This window comes from Pavona decussata, unplaced genomic scaffold, assembly GCF_977016875.1.
Source record: "Pavona decussata unplaced genomic scaffold, jaPavDecu1.1 SCAFFOLD_185, whole genome shotgun sequence".
In the NCBI taxonomy this organism is placed as follows: domain Eukaryota; kingdom Metazoa; phylum Cnidaria; class Anthozoa; order Scleractinia; family Agariciidae; genus Pavona; species Pavona decussata.
In genome coordinates this window covers 215,001-234,085 of record NW_028145594.1, presented here as the reverse complement: position 1 = coordinate 234,085, position 19,085 = coordinate 215,001, and the positions used below count along the sequence as shown (strand labels likewise).

Sequence of the window (19,085 nt, the reverse complement as noted above, 5' to 3'; positions counted from 1 at the left end):
GACTATGTAAACCACATACCACCCACACCTCCTTGATTCGCTCTTGCGAAGGGCTAGCGTTGGAAAAGTCAGCCCTCTTTAGTTGGCTAAAACAGTTATCAACTCCGTTTATAAATCCAAATATTGGTTTCCACTCCCCCCACCGAAGCAGCACCACAGGTTATTTACAAAATTATTAACCCCCGTTATCTATTTCTTGAAGCTATCCTAATATAATGTAGGAGATGACCTGTGACGACATCGAGAAAGAGGAAGTTCTTATTTCCATTGGTAAATGCTACCAGTTCTCATGGCTACTGTAGTTGCTCTATGTTTAGTTTGGAATCTGATTTGGTTTTCACAGAACCCTCCATTGGTAGTGAGAAGATAGCAACAGTTGAGTCCCCTGTCAGACAGCAGTCAGCTACAGTCACCGAAGATACACTCCTCTCAGAGAAGCAACCTTGTCTTGATGAAGAAAAGAATGCTTCTGGAACAGATGAGGAAGATGAATCATCGTCCCGACAATCTGACAGAAAAAGAAAAAGAAGCAGTTCAGGTTACACTCCTGAATCAGGTACAGGTCCTCATTTCGGTCATAAAGAATGTTAATTTTTGTCATTCCCTATTATCAAAGGAAGCCTCAAACGTTATACACAAAAGGTAACAATTAACATTGTAAGACGGGGGAGGGTGGGGTTGGTTGTGTTGCCCTAGCGTACGTATATAGATAACAGAAAGTGGAGTTTGTCCTAAGACTTTGATCACTTATTTACCAGGCTGTTCGATTTGGATTGTAAACTGTTTCTACAGCTACAGCTAACTCCACAGTCCACAAACCACAAACTGTATATATGGATAAACAGCTCTCAGGCCAGTTGTCACTGAATACTTGAAAGAATAAGGCAGATTCAATGGGAAAAGCTTTACTCTACTGTATGGTAGTCCAAGGCAAAGTTTCCGTATGGACTTGTGATTTACCAGTGCCCATTTAACTTGTCAACAAGGACAACCGATGACCAAACTCACTAGAACTCAAACCACCCAACTTCATATGGAAAGTCTGGCATTTTAGATGCTGTGTCACAACACTCTACAGATACATGCTTTGACTAGATCCTAAAAATCCCTTTAAATGTACTTGTTTTCCCACTCTCAGACTTCTACATGTAACTCTGAGATCGTTTGTTAGTCAAACGTGCCTGGTTAATTAACAATTAGACGGCAAGCTCGAAGTTTCTATCGGCTGATAGAAACCGAGAGCGAGCCGTCTAATTGTTTTAGCATACCTCAGTGATCGATCTATCAAGTAAAAAAATATTTTTATTTCATAAAATTTGATACATTTGTGCAATGACGCACGCTAAATCGCGCGCGCTCTGACAAACTGGCGCATTTGCAAAGTTCATTCATCAAAGTTCATTCATCAATAAAAACAAAGCTACACAGTGTTCGCGCTATACATTGCGCAGTCTCAGAAACTTGCAAACCGTAGAAGAAAACATTATGTTAAGCTAAGCTTAATTTCAAAGTCCTTTTCATTTTCAAATTCTGAAAAGGAGTTGACAGCAAAGTTCAATCGGCTGAATAGTGAAATGGACCACTGAGGATTCATCGGAAGTAGTTATTGTTAACTATGGTCACTGTGCAGTTGTTACACGTTTTCGGAAACGGCTGGTTAGCATAGCTGGTGCTTATGTTCTGCATATTAATTTGCCGATCAGAAATCTGTCTGGACATCTGGCCTGCAGTAGCCGGTACAATATCCCCCGTGCTTTCTTGTGGAGGTAGAACCAGTTGAGTTTGGTTGCTGATCTACTGCAGCGGCTGGCGGTTTCCATGTACAAGCGAGCTTAGGATGCCTGACATCTTTTCCTTTTGCTCAAACGACGCTCGGGCACTGTATGATTCTATCGACATCTTTGACTTATGTCCAGCACAGCCTTAATATGCCTTGCCTCGACATTACAATCTGACAGGACGGTAACCGAGGTAGCTCGGACACAATGGTTTGTTAAGTGAGGACAATCCCGGCGGCTGTGCTTATCTGCTTCATCATGTAGGACAGTGTTTTTTCGCCAGCGGGTGAGTTGCAATACCAAACGCTTTCTTCTTCGGGATTGAATGATGGGCTGACATCTCTTGGACGCTGGAAGAGGCAGTCAAGAGCTGGATTAAGGTGGCTCAGGAAATTTTGCATGGTCTGTACGGGGCAGCGTGGGGAGCCACGAACCTCAAACATTTTGCTGTCTGCTTCGTCGGTGTTGTCGTTTACGACGCCTTGATGGTTTTTTGTCGACAAAACCGCCCCCCGGAAACTCTCTTCGCAGCTCAAAATATCGTCTACCCTGGGGTGTTTGGCGGAGGATAAACATCTTTGGAGTGAGACTGCGTTGGTTTTCTCTTCCTCTCCTCCCGAAAAACAGGTATGTGTAAGACCACGCGGTTTGCTGTAATTGTTCAGGATCTTTTGTTTCCGAATTTCACAGTTGACCACTTTCAAAAAGCTTTTGCAATTGCTCGCTTGTGATGGGAGTTTTATGAACAACTGTACCAACTTTTCCCTCTTTCATCAGATTTTTACAGACTGCATTTTGCGTATCATTTGCCTTCTTAAATTCATAATCACCGACGATAGACCACGGCTTGTTAATAGGTGCTTGCTTCAAATATCTATCAATGGCCGCTCGGATGGCTTTAAGTGAAGACACTTTGAACGGTTCGCCATTTGTTTGTCTTACTGACAAATAAAACCTCTGCAAAAACGTGTTTAATTCGGCTTTGGTTTGCTGTTCAATGAGTGTTGTAGTATCTTTTGGGGTTGAAAACCAGCCTAAAACAAAACAAGAACCGCAATTGTTACTTTTCTTTGACAACTTTGTTTTGTTCACTTATGAACTTAAGTAAGCTTACGCGTAATTTGTTGTTGGTTTCAAATAAAGCATTTTATTTCGGAAATTGTTCTGCACTTACCTTTAAAAATCTTTTTTCCATACTTTGTAGCTTTCTTTTTTTCTGGAATGGCGCTCTGCAAAACGTTTTGTACAAGTCATTAATAATTCATCAAGCCAAAACAAAGCAAGTCACTACCGTGAAGGAGGTTTAGAAATGGGATCTTAATTATCATAAATTTTGTGAACTTTTGCTTCGAATTTATCCAAGAATTATCAATAGTTTGAGAAGCTATATCAAACACGAGGAAGAGTGTTTTCTCCTATTCCCAAACACCTCGAAGTTGGAAAAAAAAAAACTCGGCTGCGCCTCGTTTTTCCAACCTACTTCACGGTGTTTGGAAATCGGAGGAAACACTCTTCCTCGTGTTTGATCTATTACTTCACAAACTTCACGAAAACGCGAGGTGGAAACCATTTTCAACAGCTCCAGGTACCGTCTATCGATCGATAGACGGCACCTGTGTAGCCAATCAGATTGCGCGTTTACGTGATAGTCGGTCACTGAGGTATGCTAAGAAGAATGATCCTCACCAAGTGAAGTTATACGTTCACTTCCCATGACGTTTTACTAAAAATGTAATTCTGTTTGCAACCAATTGCAATCTTTCAGTTCCCTGTTGAGATATTTACGTTTTGGGAAACATAGTGCAGTGATTAACATATGAGATTGTGTAAAGGCATTCAGATTAGAAATGGCTGCACTGTTCAAGCAGGAAATGGTCAGAAAGAGACCTAATATGCCTGTTTAAAAGACAGGTAGCACTCTGGTTCTTTCAGAGCAAACATATCTCTGAACTGAACTAAATTTTACGTGGAAAAAACATGCGCTTAACTATATAGTTTAGTTCAAAAACTGTATCATCTAATTTACAGGCATGCCACGATAAAAATGAATAAATAAATAAGATAAGAGATGAAAATGATAAAAAAATAATTATATACCGGATAAAAAGCAGTTTATGGATGCTATATCATCGTAGTATTGATTCGTTTGCTAAAAGTTTTAAAATCAGATAACAACATCAGGTAAGGGACCGTTCATTTTTTATGAGCAGGGGGGGGGGCTGGTGGGATTTGGTTAATTGCCACTACGAAACTGTATGACCCCCCCCTAGCATGCAATTTTTTTCCACATGGCCCCCCCCCAGCAGAACTATTTTTTTCTGATGACCCCCCCCCCCTCCCGCCCAACCAGAAACAAATCATACTCCTAACTTTAACAAAACGCTTATGTACTGTTTATATCAAAGATAAACGTAATTGTTACTGTGATTTCTTTACAGTACTATTAACAAGTAACCGTTCTCTACTTAGGTAAAGATTTCTCTTGTTTAAAAAAACGTTTTATAGATAGCAACACGTTTACGGCAACGACAAACCCTAAATTTCCATTTAGATTCTCAAAGGAACTATAAAAATTAATCAAGCAAATGGTTAACGTGAAATTACTCCCCTTCGAGTAGAAACAATTAATACACGTACAGATCTGACTAACAAAATACGGATCGAAGCATACCAATCAACGATTACGAGTCATATTAAACAGAAAAAAACAGCGGACGCACAGATATCAGTCGCGTAGGTAAGGGTTAGATAGGGGTGTTCGTTGAGCCCCAAATCTTGCTTACTAGGGGGGTCCGGGGGCATGCTCCCCCGGAAATTTTTGAAAATCTAGGTTCCCAGAAACCTCATTTCCTGCATTTTGAGACCCATTTTAGGCAAATCACAAATTTGTTTTACAGCAGCTTTTTGAGCTATATACATCATTCCTACGGCATAATTGTTTCAACTTAAACAAGAAAGTTCAATGTACATTCCGCGCCCTGTCGAGTTCTGATAGCTATTCGATCTACTGATAGTCATACACCAAGCTGGTAAACTGCATCATTCTCGGGTGTTGGCCTTCGAACAAATTGACTATCTCGTCAAAATTGACAGGCATATCATATTTGATATGCATTAGAACCAGGGCAGACATTCTACTCTCTCGCATGGTACACCTCATGTAATTGTTCAACCTCCTCATTAAGTGCTTTTTCTTCCGCCATTACTGATCTGTAAAGGGGGTTCGTTCGAACCCCTCGAACCCCCCCTCCTACGCGCCTGGATATTATAGTACTGCTATTAAAAATGACAGTTACAAGCTTTTCTGAAGATGGCTTACGGCTCAGATTTACCGTCAACTGAAGTCACCAACAACAGTTCTATTATTAAAACTAATCTGGATGTTCACACTAGGCATACTACTGAGTCTACTGATACTCCTGGGTTCAAATAATTTACTAATCAACAGTCTTTATAAAAGTGAGTACTATTAAAAAGAACATTAAACAATCTATTGATATAGTTCAGAGTACAACCACTTTGTAGAAAACTACTCCCCCAAGGATGATTCAATAGTGAGACTGATACGTTTTTATATTAATTTGAACTTGTACAAACATAGGTGTCTACCTCAGTTTATATTCATTATTGCTTTTCCAACAGATATGCTTCATTTCCTCAGTTGTTGTTAATATAAAATGCAGATTTCGACCTCAGTATGTAAAACAAATTAAAAGTGGTTAGGAAAATCGCATTAAATAAAATTGAAATAATATTCAATTTCTTCATCTGTTTCTGTATTGAGCCACTTTCAATTTCCCCTACTAGCCAATTATTTCTGGTGACCCCCCCCTCTTTCACTCATTTTTTTTTGGTAGCCCCCCCCTTTAGTGCCATTTTTTTTCTCGTGGCCCCCCCCTAAATCCCACCAGCCCCCCCATGCTCATAAAAAATGAACGGTCCCTAAGCTGTTCCAAAGTTTGGGCGCTTGATAACGCCAGGACTTCAGTCCAAACCTAATGGTGTTAATCTATGGCATTGTCACAATGTCCTTTCCTCACAAGGCGTAAGTCGTTTCTCGTTGTGATATTAACTCAATCAGACTTTTCGGGTTCGTGTCGTGATTTACAAGTGTATAGACAGTACGAAGGATTTTATGTAATCTTTGTTCCAATAAAATTTTTCTTCCTAAAACACTAAGAAGTTTGTCGTATGGTGTTCGATTGTCTCTAAAGACGAATCGAACAGCGCTTTCGTTTACTTTTTCCAATTTCTCAGCTCAGCCCTTATTACAGAAATGCCAGGTCTGCGCGCAGTAATCGAAATGAGCAACAATAAATGACATGTAAATATTCTTTCTTATATCGTAAGTATATTTCTCATACGCTTTTAAACTGCAACCTGTGATAAACAAACGATAGTTTCTAAAACTAATGAAAAAAGCACACCAACAAGTAAACAATCTCTCCAAATAGGGTCAACAAAGAGAATCATTGGGCCAGGATCCACTTTTGACGTCAAAGGTATTGAACTTCATTTCTTTTGTCAATATACTAATTTTTGTAACAGGTCAATCTACAAATTTCTTCAGTCCACCATTCCATGGTGTACATGTACATTAGTAGATATGTTCATAGGCAAAGTCATAATCAAACCACAGGTGAGTGGTCCACTCAAATGCAGATGTACCGTAGAATCATGCAAGAATATTTCGGGAAATATTGAAGTGATGCTGCTCAAACGTGCCACCAGTAATGCGGTAAGGATATTTAGCCAAAACGTTGCAAAGTCTGGTGGCTTGTGGTCGGTAGTCTAGTGGTAATGTTCCCGCCTGGTAATCCGACGACCCAGGTTCGACTTTTCTTGCGGTCATCTCCTTTTCTAATTTAAAAAGATACAGAAAAGTATCTAAGTAAAAAAAATTCCCGGCGGGGGAAGGGATTCTGTCCGGAGATTTGAACCTGAGTAACGTTTTCAGTATTAGACAAACGGCATGAAATTTGAGTACTTTTTCAGAAATTTATTTGGAAAAAATTGGGCGTAGTCGGTTAGTGTTCATTGACTCTGATGTTACTATGGTAACCACTTTTTTACGGGCAGCTTTTTTTCAGAAAATGGAACATCACCTTTTAAAATCAAGAAAATTATACTTTCCCTACCGTATCTTTCATGATTTTAGTTCATATTAGTGTTACTTTATTGGTTTCGATTACGTTTCCTTCGGTTTCGGCGCTTTCCTGGCCAAGATGGCCGGCATTTGGCAATCATCACTTCTTGTCGTGTACCTCAAAGAAAATATTTTTGGACGTAATATCTGTCCTCCCAGTCTCATTGTCATAGTTCATTGCGAAGTTATGGTCCTCGGCACCAGAAGACAAAAAATAGCCCGGTCTAGCTAAGCTTAAGAGCGCCTTTTTTTCATGACCGAGTGAGTGGTGGCACAGGGTTCAAAAATTTAATACCCTCATATTTTGCTCAGACATAGTCTATGATGAGTTAATAAACGTGGTGTATTTCTTATGTTCAGCTCTGCTTTTATTTTCCAGAAAATTACCATTAACTGTAACGGGCCGACCGTCATAAAATGGCGGAAATTAGTGCGTCGAGTAACAACACAAGAACTTCGCTCGTGAAAAGCGCAAAAGGAACCACGGGTTTTTCAAATTGGTATATTTTTGTAAGAGACACTGACAAATGATTCAAGTCTAAAACCAGTATTTGTTTACTTAAATGGGAATGCACGGCACGAGTTTGAAAATCACCAATATTTCATCGTTTAAAAATCTCATTTTGGAGCAGTTTTTCAATAAACATTTTTCCCATGCGGTATAACTCAGAAGCGCTTGAGATTAAGGTTGAGTTTAGTGGAAATGGTCTTCTTTTCAAGGATATAAAAATTAGTCTGGGGCTTTTAACTTCTGCACGAAAAAAAACATGCTCTATGTCGAGAAAATCACAAACTCCACTTGTCAACAAACACAAGTAATCGAATTAGTCTCAGTTATCGAAGCCAATATTCCAAGCAAATCTTAGTGGTTAGCGCCTATTTGATTAGAAGGTCAACATTACAAGTTTACCTTGCTAAAACAGTGGCTGTAGATTGGTTTTCATTCCTGCTTTCTCTTCAAAATTACCATCTTCCCTCTGACAGCGAGTTTACGAAATCAACAACTATCGGAGCGATACCCGGGTGGCTCTTGTACAAACATCGGCGCTATTCTTGGCAGTTTCAAACACGCCATAGCTGCTATCTTTCTCTAACGTACAACTGAGCTTGTTTCATCGTAAAAAAAATGACTATTGAGCGAGATTTTTGATTACTGAGCGACACTGTCGTTTTGACTTCTTCAATCCATGCATATTATTTGTATGTCACGCAATGGCATATCACACTCCTTACAAGGAAGGCTTGGTTACCAATATTCCTTCAGGTGTTACACAAGTTTTGCGGATAAGGAAATAATTTTGGTTTGTTAAAAAAGACATTCTGTGAAATAAAATTCTTAAAAACAAATAGACAGAAACGCCAAAAAGAACGAGAGAGGTTAAGGAAGAAAGACCCACCGATCGACAGACAAGCAGTCCGAACGATGGAAAGAAAAAAAAAAAGGAAAGAAAACAAACAAACAAGCAACAATGGAAAAATTGAAGGAAAGAAACAAATGTAAAATTTAGAAGAAGGAAATTAGTAATAAAATTATGGGAAGGAAAAAGCGGGAGCGCTCAACACCAAAGAAAACCAAATTTGATAAGGTGAACCAATCCTAATCATAATGACCATCGCGTCATTCAAAATTTTTAAACAAACAGATGATCGCGCAGCCACGTTGTCCTTCTGGATAACACATGAAATGGATATCAATTGCTCTTTTCAGAGGTTGGCTGGGGGACAGTGCTCCCAAGATAAACGAAGTCGAGCAAAAGAAAAAAGTGCCCTTATCCTCCCATTGCTTTCATGTGGAAAAAGCATGTCAGCACACACACAGTTTGTCGGCGTAAGTGATGTTGAGTCGGACATCAATCAATCAAATCACGGGCTTCAATTTTCACTGCACCTTGTGACATTTCGGGCATGACCATCTGTCCAGTTCATCCCTCCTCTTTGGGCATTGGGTGGTGGAGAGGTTCCCAACGATACCTTATCGAGCTACGCAAAGGGAAATCGCGCAAGGCTGACCGCGGTATCAACAAGGCGCTTTCGAAGACTATCTAAGACGTACCAGAGCCAACAGGTACAAATTTTCTCGTAAGGCAACGTAGTCTTGCTAATTCATGATAGGGGAAGGTCAATATGAAATTTAAAAGTTGTGTCTTATTTTCAAACTGAGCGAAAAGCCGTAAGTCGGAAAAAATTAACATATATACTTGCAACAAGAAGCTCGCATTTTTAATAACCAGCCTGTTTTTAGTGTCCGATAATTTAATTAAAATGTTTATCACGAACTTAACTTTTTTCCGTGAATGAAACCAACATGCTTATTTTCCTGGAAACCCAACTATAAACGCAATGCTTATGCTTTTTATTATCGTCATCATCATCATTATCATCATCATCATTATTATTATTCTTATTATTCTTATTATTATTATTATTATTATTATTATTATTATTATTATTATGGATACTATTTATAGCCGTAGCTACTAATCTGTGAAGAACTCCGTTAAGTTCTCTCAAATAAACTGAACTCTGACAGTTACAATTTTGTGGTCTCATTATATTCCCTCAGAAGTCCTTCAGACTAATCGCTGGTACTGAGAGTGGTCATATCCAGGGCTCATTACAGTGGTTATTTTACATCTCCAAATTGGAGACGGGGCCGCCATAAAGATTTCAACGTGGCCATCCGAACCATTTGAGGGTCTAACCTTCTTCTCTGAAAATTTAGTATGGGTGCAGCCGTGGTTAGAATCCTGTGGCGCTTAATATTATTCTAGAAACCTTTAGTTATTTTATGCTCAGGAGCACAGTTATCCTAATAAGTATTGTTGCTTTGGGTAGAAATATGCCGTGACTGTAAATTGCTATTAATCCGGTTTCATCGGCCATATGGAACTGTGTAGCTCGAGCCTAGCTCAAGTTACTAAGGGCATTGAAAGTGTTGTCCTTCTAAAGCCTGTGACATTTGTTTGTCTTTTAGCATGTCACTGACAAATTAGTTCATCGCAAACAGCCTTACATGAAAAATATTCAGTCACTTTGTCTAGTCTGCATCTGCCAGAAATAAGATTCGTTTTACGGGCTCTTATCTGCTTTTTGCTTTAAGTATGTCCTTCATTGGCCTTACAAGCTGAGGGCTAAAAGCATGGGTGGCATTTTTACCACTGTTAGGCTAACCTTCAGGCGATAGATATATTGCTGGATAAAGCCGAATAATAGACACTGGCCAAGAGGAGAAAGTTTTGAGTAGCAACCGAAAAACTCAGAAAAGGGTTTCTTTTTCTATTTTCTTTCTTTCTTAACACCACTTACACCACCGGCCCGTGTTCATCGCGCAGAATGCCTGGACATCATTAATTATTCATAACCGATGAAGCGGCAAATTTGAATGCGTGTGTGCCGTGAAATGGCCTGAATAAGAGAAGAAAGGGCCCAAATTAGCCTACTAGGGTTTATAAAACTTACTTTTCTGATTTCCTGGAGTTAGAACTTTAACTTTCACGCGCGGCGTTTTGAAGAAGAAGGTTGTATCTTCAATTTAAGCCAAAAAGTAAGTGGATATAGAAAGTGTAAGGATTCGCTTTTTGCGTTTAAAAATGGACAAAAATAGGCCATTTTTTGTATGGGAGCCGTTTTCAGAAGCGATTTTCTGACAATCAAAACGGCCTTTCAAATTTTCACGCACGGCAAATGAAAGATGGGTCTTTTCTGAAACAAAACCCGTTTCAACTTTGAAAATAGGTCAACAGGAACCATTCGCCTTTTGAGTTTGAAAACTAGCTGTTGGAGTTTCGTTTGAAAATGGCGCGTCTTGGGTCGAAGGGCTATTGTCATAAGCACAGGTCTGCATAACAATGGATGTCAAAACTAACAATAGCCTATTCAAGAAAACCACTTGACTGAAAAATATTCCAATTACCGCGAACTTTAAAAGTGTTCTTGTTGGCACAGCTGGTTCATTCGAAAACCTGTTGCGCAATGAACCAGGAAAGCGAAAACGTAAGCAAAAACAGCCCTATGTTTCACTGCGAACTAAACGGCGAAGCAGTTTGGAGATGGAGAGAAGTTTGTGGGCAACCCAGCAAAGTGTTTGCAATTCTACGATCAAGTATTCTGTCACTCGGCTACCGATTAGCGCAATCTGCTCGGGAGCGTGTTGGAAGTGCGTTGTTGTGTATTACTGGGATCATCAATAGCTTGTAGCTTTAAACGTTTCTTAGCAGAATGTTCCAATTAAAGCTTCTCTTTTTTTTTCACAACAAAGAGAATGGTATACGAAGGCACACGCGCGCTAACTTTTTTCAATAATAAGTAACTAAAGATTTCCACACGACCAGACGGCATTCAAGTTATCGTAGGTTCCAATGACTTTTTTTTTTTTTTTTGCCGTGGCTTAGCGGAAGGTAAGAGTTGCCCTATGCAAAAATAGTGCGAGGCTGATCAATCGGTCTTGAAAAACCCCTCGATATGTTAGACTAATGAAAGTCAAAATACTAGTTTAAAGCACTCATTCAGCCACAGTGCGAAGGTGCGATATTAGAAAACAATAGAAAGAGCATAACTTCGTCAGGCCTTTGTCTTTTAGCTCCGCTCCGACAAGTTAATGAGCTAAACGGTATTCCCTGCGGAGCAGTGCGCGCGTAAATTTGCACCAATGACAGTCATTCAGTTTACGCTTCACCGCTAATATTACAGATCTATAAGTTTTGCCGTGCAGTAAGTAAATGTCCCAAGAACAATAGGCATTCTGCACGATGTACACTACCGCCTTGAATAGCTTTCGCTAAACGCGGGTAGTGTACATCTGAAAAATGTAAAAGAAGATTTTAATGAATGATTGATTTATTTTAGCGTAGCTTACATAACGCGCGAACTTTCTTATCGTAAAGAAGTAATTGTCACAGCCTTTAAATGCGGCTCTCTTTTGTTGTTTTTGTCTCGTCGATAAAGTCAGGGAAGGCCGGGCTATTAAGCTAGGATGGACATGGTGTGCCCATTTGACACCAGTGGTACCATTCTGTCCACTGCACGTGGACGATGTACAAAGCATCTGCTTGTAAAAAAAAAACTAAAAAATCCCATCCTAAAGACAAAAAGCTGGTAACAGATTTAGTACCATGTCAGCTAGGGGATTTTAAGCTTGAAGTCGGTAGACGCAGACAAACTGCCGCGGAAAAAATATAATCTGGTTGTTAGTTTTGTTGGGTGTCCTGCTCGGTCTCATTGCGTGACAAACATGATTGTCTCATTCTTCTACAGACGATTCCTCTTGTGTGCGTCTTCGGGCTGCAAAATTTCTTCTTCTGCAACTATAGATAATTGACTCATTGTTCTTAATCGTACAATTGAGTTACCTTTTTTGCTATAGCTGTGTGGAGACTCAAATATGGTTGAATCTGTCAGGAACTGTAATGTTTCATGCAGGAGTCATACGTATGGTTGTTGATTACTTGTGCTTTGGTAAACATGGTCGAAGGGAAGATAACAATTTTGAAGCCGGGAGAGTGGCGATGAAAAGCAATCTACAGCCACAACTTTTGCAAGGTAAACTTGTAATGTTTACTTTCAAATCAAATACGGTGCTAAGCACTAAGATTTGCTTGAAATATTGGCTTCGATAATAGAGACTCTAATTCGATTATTTGTGTTTGTTGACAAGTGGAGTTTGATTTTTCTCGACATAGGGCGAGTTTTCTCCGTGCAGAAGTTAAGAGCCCCAGACAAATTTTTATACCCTTGAAAAGAAGACTATTTCCACTAATCACAACCATAATCTCAAGCGATTCTGAGTTATACCGCATGGGAAAAATGTTTATTGAAAAACTGCTCCAAAATGAGATTTTTAAACAATGAAATATTGGTAATTTTCAAACTCGTGCCGTGCATTCCCAGTTAAGCAAACAATCCTGGTTTTAGACTTGAATCATTTGCCAGTGTCTCTTACACAAATATACCCATTTGAAAAAATCGTGCTTCCTTTTGCGCTTTTCACGAGCGAAGTTCTTGTGTTGTTACTCGAAGCACTAATTTCCGCCATTTAATGACGGTCGGCGCCCGTTACAGTTTTTGAGAATTTTGTTGAAAATACAACCAGCTTTGAACAAAAAAAATATATCACGTTTGTTGGCTTATCATAGGGTATCTCTGAGCGAAATATGAAGATTTTGAATTTTTGAAGCATGTGCCACATTTTACTGATATCACGCGGTCTTCACGGACATTCTCTCTTAAGCTGTAGATGGTAACGTTCTGCATTGGTGGCTTAATGGTTCAGTTTGAGCTACCGTAAGCTGCTGTTGTAAAATTTTGATATAACTACCCTTCTCAGTCAGTGCATTTGTCAGTCTATTGGCCTGGGATTCTAAATTGGCATTTTTCTCTTGAATTTTCTTTGGAAAAATGCGCCGTTTTCGACTGAGGTCTCACACTCCTACTCACAGGAACGTCCTTGAACACAAATAAGCGTATTCTCGTTAGCGGAAAGCAGCAGCCTTCTTGTACACGAGTAGTATTAGCTCTTGATCTACGGAAGAAGGGGACCTGTTTGTTGTTTGTTTGTTTTTTGTTTTTAACTCAACACTTGGGTTTTTGGAATACACTTCCGCCACTTTTACAGCATAATCTCGGATAAAAACAACGTCTGGTAACTGATTTTTTTTTTTTTTGCTCCCTTCATCCTGTACTCCAGTGAACGCTGCAAAACACCTGTTCTCAGTTAACTGCTTCGTTCATAAGAACTTTAGCATACCCTCTTTGCAGCTCAAGATCAGATGATAAAGTATAACAGGTTATTCCTTTAGTGCGAAAAATTATTTGTACACGTTGGGCTAGCTCAGCTCCCTTCAAGTTACATGTTGTTGTTGATGTTTTTTGTCGCCATCACGAAGAAATGCAATATGGCAACGCTACCACCTCCCTCTAGCAAACACTCCAACTATTCCCAGTCCCCTACGGTATGAAATCAGGCAATGGTAACACAGAAAGCCGCAAAAGGTAACAACAAAAGTTTTTTTTCTTATTTTCCATGTTATCATGCTTCCACCAATACCTTAGCTCCACCGCACATTAGTAAAATATTGTGCGTTCGTGTTATAGTGTCTAAACGATTTTTGCAGCTAATGGTTGTTAAGACGAGTAATCAAATTGAGTACACTTAAGGTGCATCACAATCTTGTTGAGAACGCTGATGGCGTAAGAAAATTCGACCTGTTTCGACAGAAATATTTTTTCTTTCACAAGCGGATAACTGCTATTTAGAACATTTACATCTTAGCACAGCAAAAAAACCTGAAACCTTTGTATATTCCATAGATCCTTTGCACACATTTTCTTTGACCAATTTATTATTTTTTTTTGCCAAGTTGTTCATCGTCGTTTCTACTGGCGATATTGTTAACAATTGGTGCATGCATTTTGTGGTGCGTATATCTAATTACGATGTAGTTGGGAAGTTTGGAGAGCTCTCAAAAAATCTGGATCGCACAAGTATATGATTCTTGTCCATGATTTTCATTCTAAGTGGCCTGAGGAGTCCTGCACAAGTTCCGTCACTTCTGGTACGGTTATAAAGACACTTCATGAATTGTTTACCAGATGGGGATTACCGGAAGCTGACACTACTGACAATGGTCCTCAATTCACATCGTTCGAGTTTACTGAATTCTTGCGCTGTCAAGGGATTGAAAACCGCGTTACGTCTCTTTACAATCCTCAAAGCAACGGTGGTGTAGAACGGTTCAACAGGACCATGAAAGAGGGAATCAGAGCATCCATGGCAGAAGGGAAATCGTTCGCGGAAGAGGTTCGAACAACACTCTGCAACTATCGTGCTACTAAACATGCTCTCACAGGAATATCTCCAGCTTAGTTAATGTTGGCCGAAAGCTTATCGTGCCGTTGGATAATTTGAAGCCCCCTCAAACTCCTCGACACGCGGCTATCCTTTCGAAAGCCGAACACGTTGCCACTAAGCAGAAAGCATTGAAATCGTACGTGGATACTAAACGCAAAGCCAAGCTTCCTAAGTTCGATGTTGGTCATTGGGTTAGAGTGAGAAAACCAGTTCGTGGTCACAAGTTGAGGCCTGTCCTTACTGAACCATTAAAAATCGTGAAGCGCATTGGTCCCTCAACCTTTCAGCTACGAGATGGTACTAAATGGAATGCTCGAAGATTGGTTCGTGTGTTCAAGGTTCCGGCTCCAAGTTCCGACGCCAGTAGTTTCATCGACGACGCTCCAATTAACATCGGGCCTGATCAGAATCTCAATCAACCTGTGATGAACCATGACTCTACTCATCCCCTGCCTGATTTGGAGCTGAACAATTCATGTGCTGCTGTTACGCGTCCCCAACGTAGCCGATGTCTTCCGGCTAGACTTAAGGATTGCGAACTCTATTTCTAAGTACTTTATATCGGAGCTTAGTTTTTCTCATGAGGAAGGAAAATGTAGCATAGCAGTCAAGCGTACTTGGCATGCTTGTGAGAATGCACGTCATGAACTTGTCGAATAGTTTTGAGAATGTAATTACGTATGCTAATCTCGAAACGGTATTTAAGGCGAAGCGTGCACAGAATATGTGACTTGTGTGTGTAGGTTTTGTGTTGTAAGTTGTCTTGTAATTTAGAGGATATTAAATTTGTTTGCTCGGATACAATATTTTATTTGTAACTGCACAGAGGTAGTGGTCAACACGAAAGCCTTGATCCGTTGACCACTACGCACTTCTTTCCTAGAAGGCAAAATCACTTAAATAAATTGCTCTGTATGTTTAATTTTTTCTTACTATAAAATAAATTGTATTTCATTCGAATAAGTGTGAATAAAATTGAATTGAATTGAATTGAATTGATCGAGAGTTACTCTCGGAGAACGTTTCTATCGTGTTCTTCCAGTATGCATTATAGCTGGATATACACATATACACACGCTAAATCACGAACAAACAAACAATAAGTAAAAGAAGCTCATTTCCATGACGTTTTGTTGATTTTCAGACACTTTTGTCAGGATTCTAATTGAAGTTACTGGCCAAGATCTAAGTGATGAAAAGAAGGACTATCTCTATAGCCTTTTAGGAACTGTAGGAGAACAATATGTGAAATCCCACAATCTTACACCTGAACTAGAACGAGTTGGAGCCTTTTTTCAACATCTAGAGGACCATTACAATTTGGGCCTTGTGACTATCGGGAAGGGCTCTCTACAAATTATTGTGCATTGCCCTACCTTAGAAAGTCTTGAGCATCTGTGGAGTGACTATCTTTCTGGTCATCTAAATGAAGTTGCTGAGAGGTATCTTGTTACTGAAGAAATTAAGAGGAAACTCGACTTGGACACAGTTAGATTGAAGACAACCATAGCGAAGGAAAATTACTTGATGTGCAGAAAGGCTTTGGTGGAAATGTCTGGTAAGTTTTGGTTATGATATCTATCATCTTAAGTTATCTATTGTTTTGGTTAAATAGTTGACTTTTAAAGGTTGTCCCATGGGCTTTTTTCTGTAGAGTTTGTATGCAACTGTAGGCTTTGGCTCCGGGTCACTGTATGCTTGCATAATTAGTGGGTAACGGACCGATTTGATAGCCAAGGGCACGTTGACCCCTGATAACGTAAGTAAAGGTGTAAAGTCATCGACATCAAACCTATAATCAACTTTATTGTGATATAGAGTGTTTTCACATGACGTCACAAAGACCATGTTGGTGTCCCAAAACGGTTGTTACTAGAATGGATACTTCAAAATCAGGTATCCGCGCAGAGACTGGAGACGATTCGTCCGGACAATTTTCGTAATCACCTCTCGATCTTCGATGAATCACGAACTATAAGGCAGAATGAAGATGGATACCTCAAAATGCTAATGAAAGGTTTCAGTTTGTATTGTTTAAAGTCCTTATGTTAGAATTTTTAACTAGCGAAACATGTCTAGATATTGCAGCAGTAATAGTTGGCGGTTGCAGTTGTTCATACACTAAAGTTATCAGTGAGAGCTTCAAGTTAGTGTAGTATAGCTCAGGATGGAATGGATACTCCAAAATATAGTTGGATACGTTAGAAAGTTTGGGAAATGTGGACCCACAGAGAACCTTATTTTTCAAACATAGTGATACATTCATATAAAGTAAAATGAAAACACAACAAGTGCTGCAGTCAGCAATCTTAACCACGTTTTATTAAGACTTAGGCCGTAAAAATCAAATGCCTTGGATAGATCAACTCAAGATAGGAATGGATACTCCAAATATGGTTGGATAGGTTAGGAAGTTGGGAATTTCATACCCACAGAGAACTTATTGTTGAATTTTCTAATTACAATGGTACTTGTTACATTCCCCTAACATGCATAATAACAGCTTTATGCAAATACTGAGTAACAATCAGAAACAGGAAAAGGAAATTACGGTACAGTCAACCACCTTTCATTAATCTTGCTTAGGAAAAAAACTCAGTCCCTTCACAAACTTCTTAGTGTAAACAACTTTCCTGTAACTGAAACAATGCTATGCACTTATGTCTTCATACATTGTAATCAGCAATGCAACTCACCAAATTTCTGAATTTCTGATGAACATTTTTCTTTGCCATGTATAAATTGTTTTTTTCTCTTTTCCTTATTATTTTTAGTGCCCCCAATTAGCTGTTTACAAGCTAAAGATATTGACACTTAAATAAAGTTGTTGTTGTTGTATATCAAATCATAAACCATCAGGAGTCATCTATTGCTTATTGTATTCATTTATTTATTATTATCATTATTATGTAGAAACTGATTAATATTTCATTTTGTATTGTTCATTAGAAAGTAATAGCAATAATAATCCGTATGCGACTTTTTTTGGATTTTGCACTGGGTGCCACCACAGTACAAGTAATCATGATTAGACTTCACACAAAAAGTATTAAAGCCCCTACATACATGTACATGAGTACATGGCAATGATAATATTATAAGTACCACTTAAATTAATAAGATCAAATTCGAAGGTTTATACATTGCATGCTGGGCAGAGTTCATGCATGTTTTAAGTGAGTTGAAGTGTATTTATTGAATTAGGCTTAACACACATTGTATGGAAGGTAAATTTGCAACTATAGCTACTACATTGGAATGTTTTTGATTCTGGGCAATGCCTCATACACACACAGTGAAGGCTAACAATGTCCTTTCTTAATCATTTTGTGTGGGATTTTGGGTCACTTTTGTTGCATGGGAACATGGTAAAATGCTGATTCTCGAGGCACTGCTGAAGATGTTGGCGCATATTGCGCTGCTGAAATTTCACTGTAGCAGGATTCACTCCATTAATTAATGCTATGGCATAGTGCAAATAAACCACAGTCCTTCCCTCCAATTTGATTTCGACATCTTCGGACTGTTACTTTAATAAGCCTGTCAAGTCCATTTGCTAAGGGACTGTAGAACCGTGCTATACTGCCTTCTCAGTGGAGGGGTCAGGGTGGTGTTTGCATAGACTATGACCACACCACCAAGTGAGCATGACATTACCCAGTGGCCAGGGATATGGTAGATTTGCACTGCCTCTTGTGCAGGTGGACAATAATGTCATTATTGGAAAGAAGAATTGTATCCAACAGACCATCCACATGAGGAAATTGTTTTTTCATAATTTTTTGTGAAACTGCCATGTGTTTATCATTCAGCTGTTTCCCATGCAACAGAGTGTCCTTGTCTTCTAGTGAAAGACCCAAGCCAGGAATCCGTAGTGGATTGATATGTGGCTGGGGGTTGCTGATGGTTGTTAAATCGATACAGACTTTTGGAGGTTAAATTGACTGACCAGCAGCTGATGCATGTGAAGCCTGACAGGGGCGGTTGTGAGGAATGTCCAGGCGCTGGCTGATGAGATTGAGAGGTCAATTTGGGGGACTGAAATGCTTGTGAGTTGTCTTGTGGACTTGATTTAGGCAGTTGGGAGTTACATTCAGGAACTGACTGAGATGAATTTAAGGTGTCATTAGGAACTGACTGAGGCAGTTGAGAGGTGTGTTCAGGAGTTGACTGAGGCAGTTTTCAGTTAAGCTCCACAATTTTTTGTCTTATGATAGGAACAACAGGTTCTCTTATACCAGCAGCCTGTAAAAAAGGAAAGTATATATAAAAGTAAAAGTGTCATGATTGAGGTGGTCAAAGGAAAGTGTATGGT

The 19,085-nt window shown here is 39.3% G+C and overlaps 1 protein-coding gene and 1 pseudogene across 3 annotated transcripts in view; one reads left to right on the top strand and one right to left on the bottom strand.

Moving 5' to 3' along the window:
* LOC146462749 (uncharacterized) overlaps nt 1–19,085 on the top strand; it is an 84,008-nt gene that overhangs the window by 35,539 nt on the left and 29,384 nt on the right. The gene's annotated exons all lie outside the window — the stretch shown is intronic.
* On the bottom strand, nt 1,506–3,492 carry LOC146462751 (uncharacterized; annotated as a pseudogene).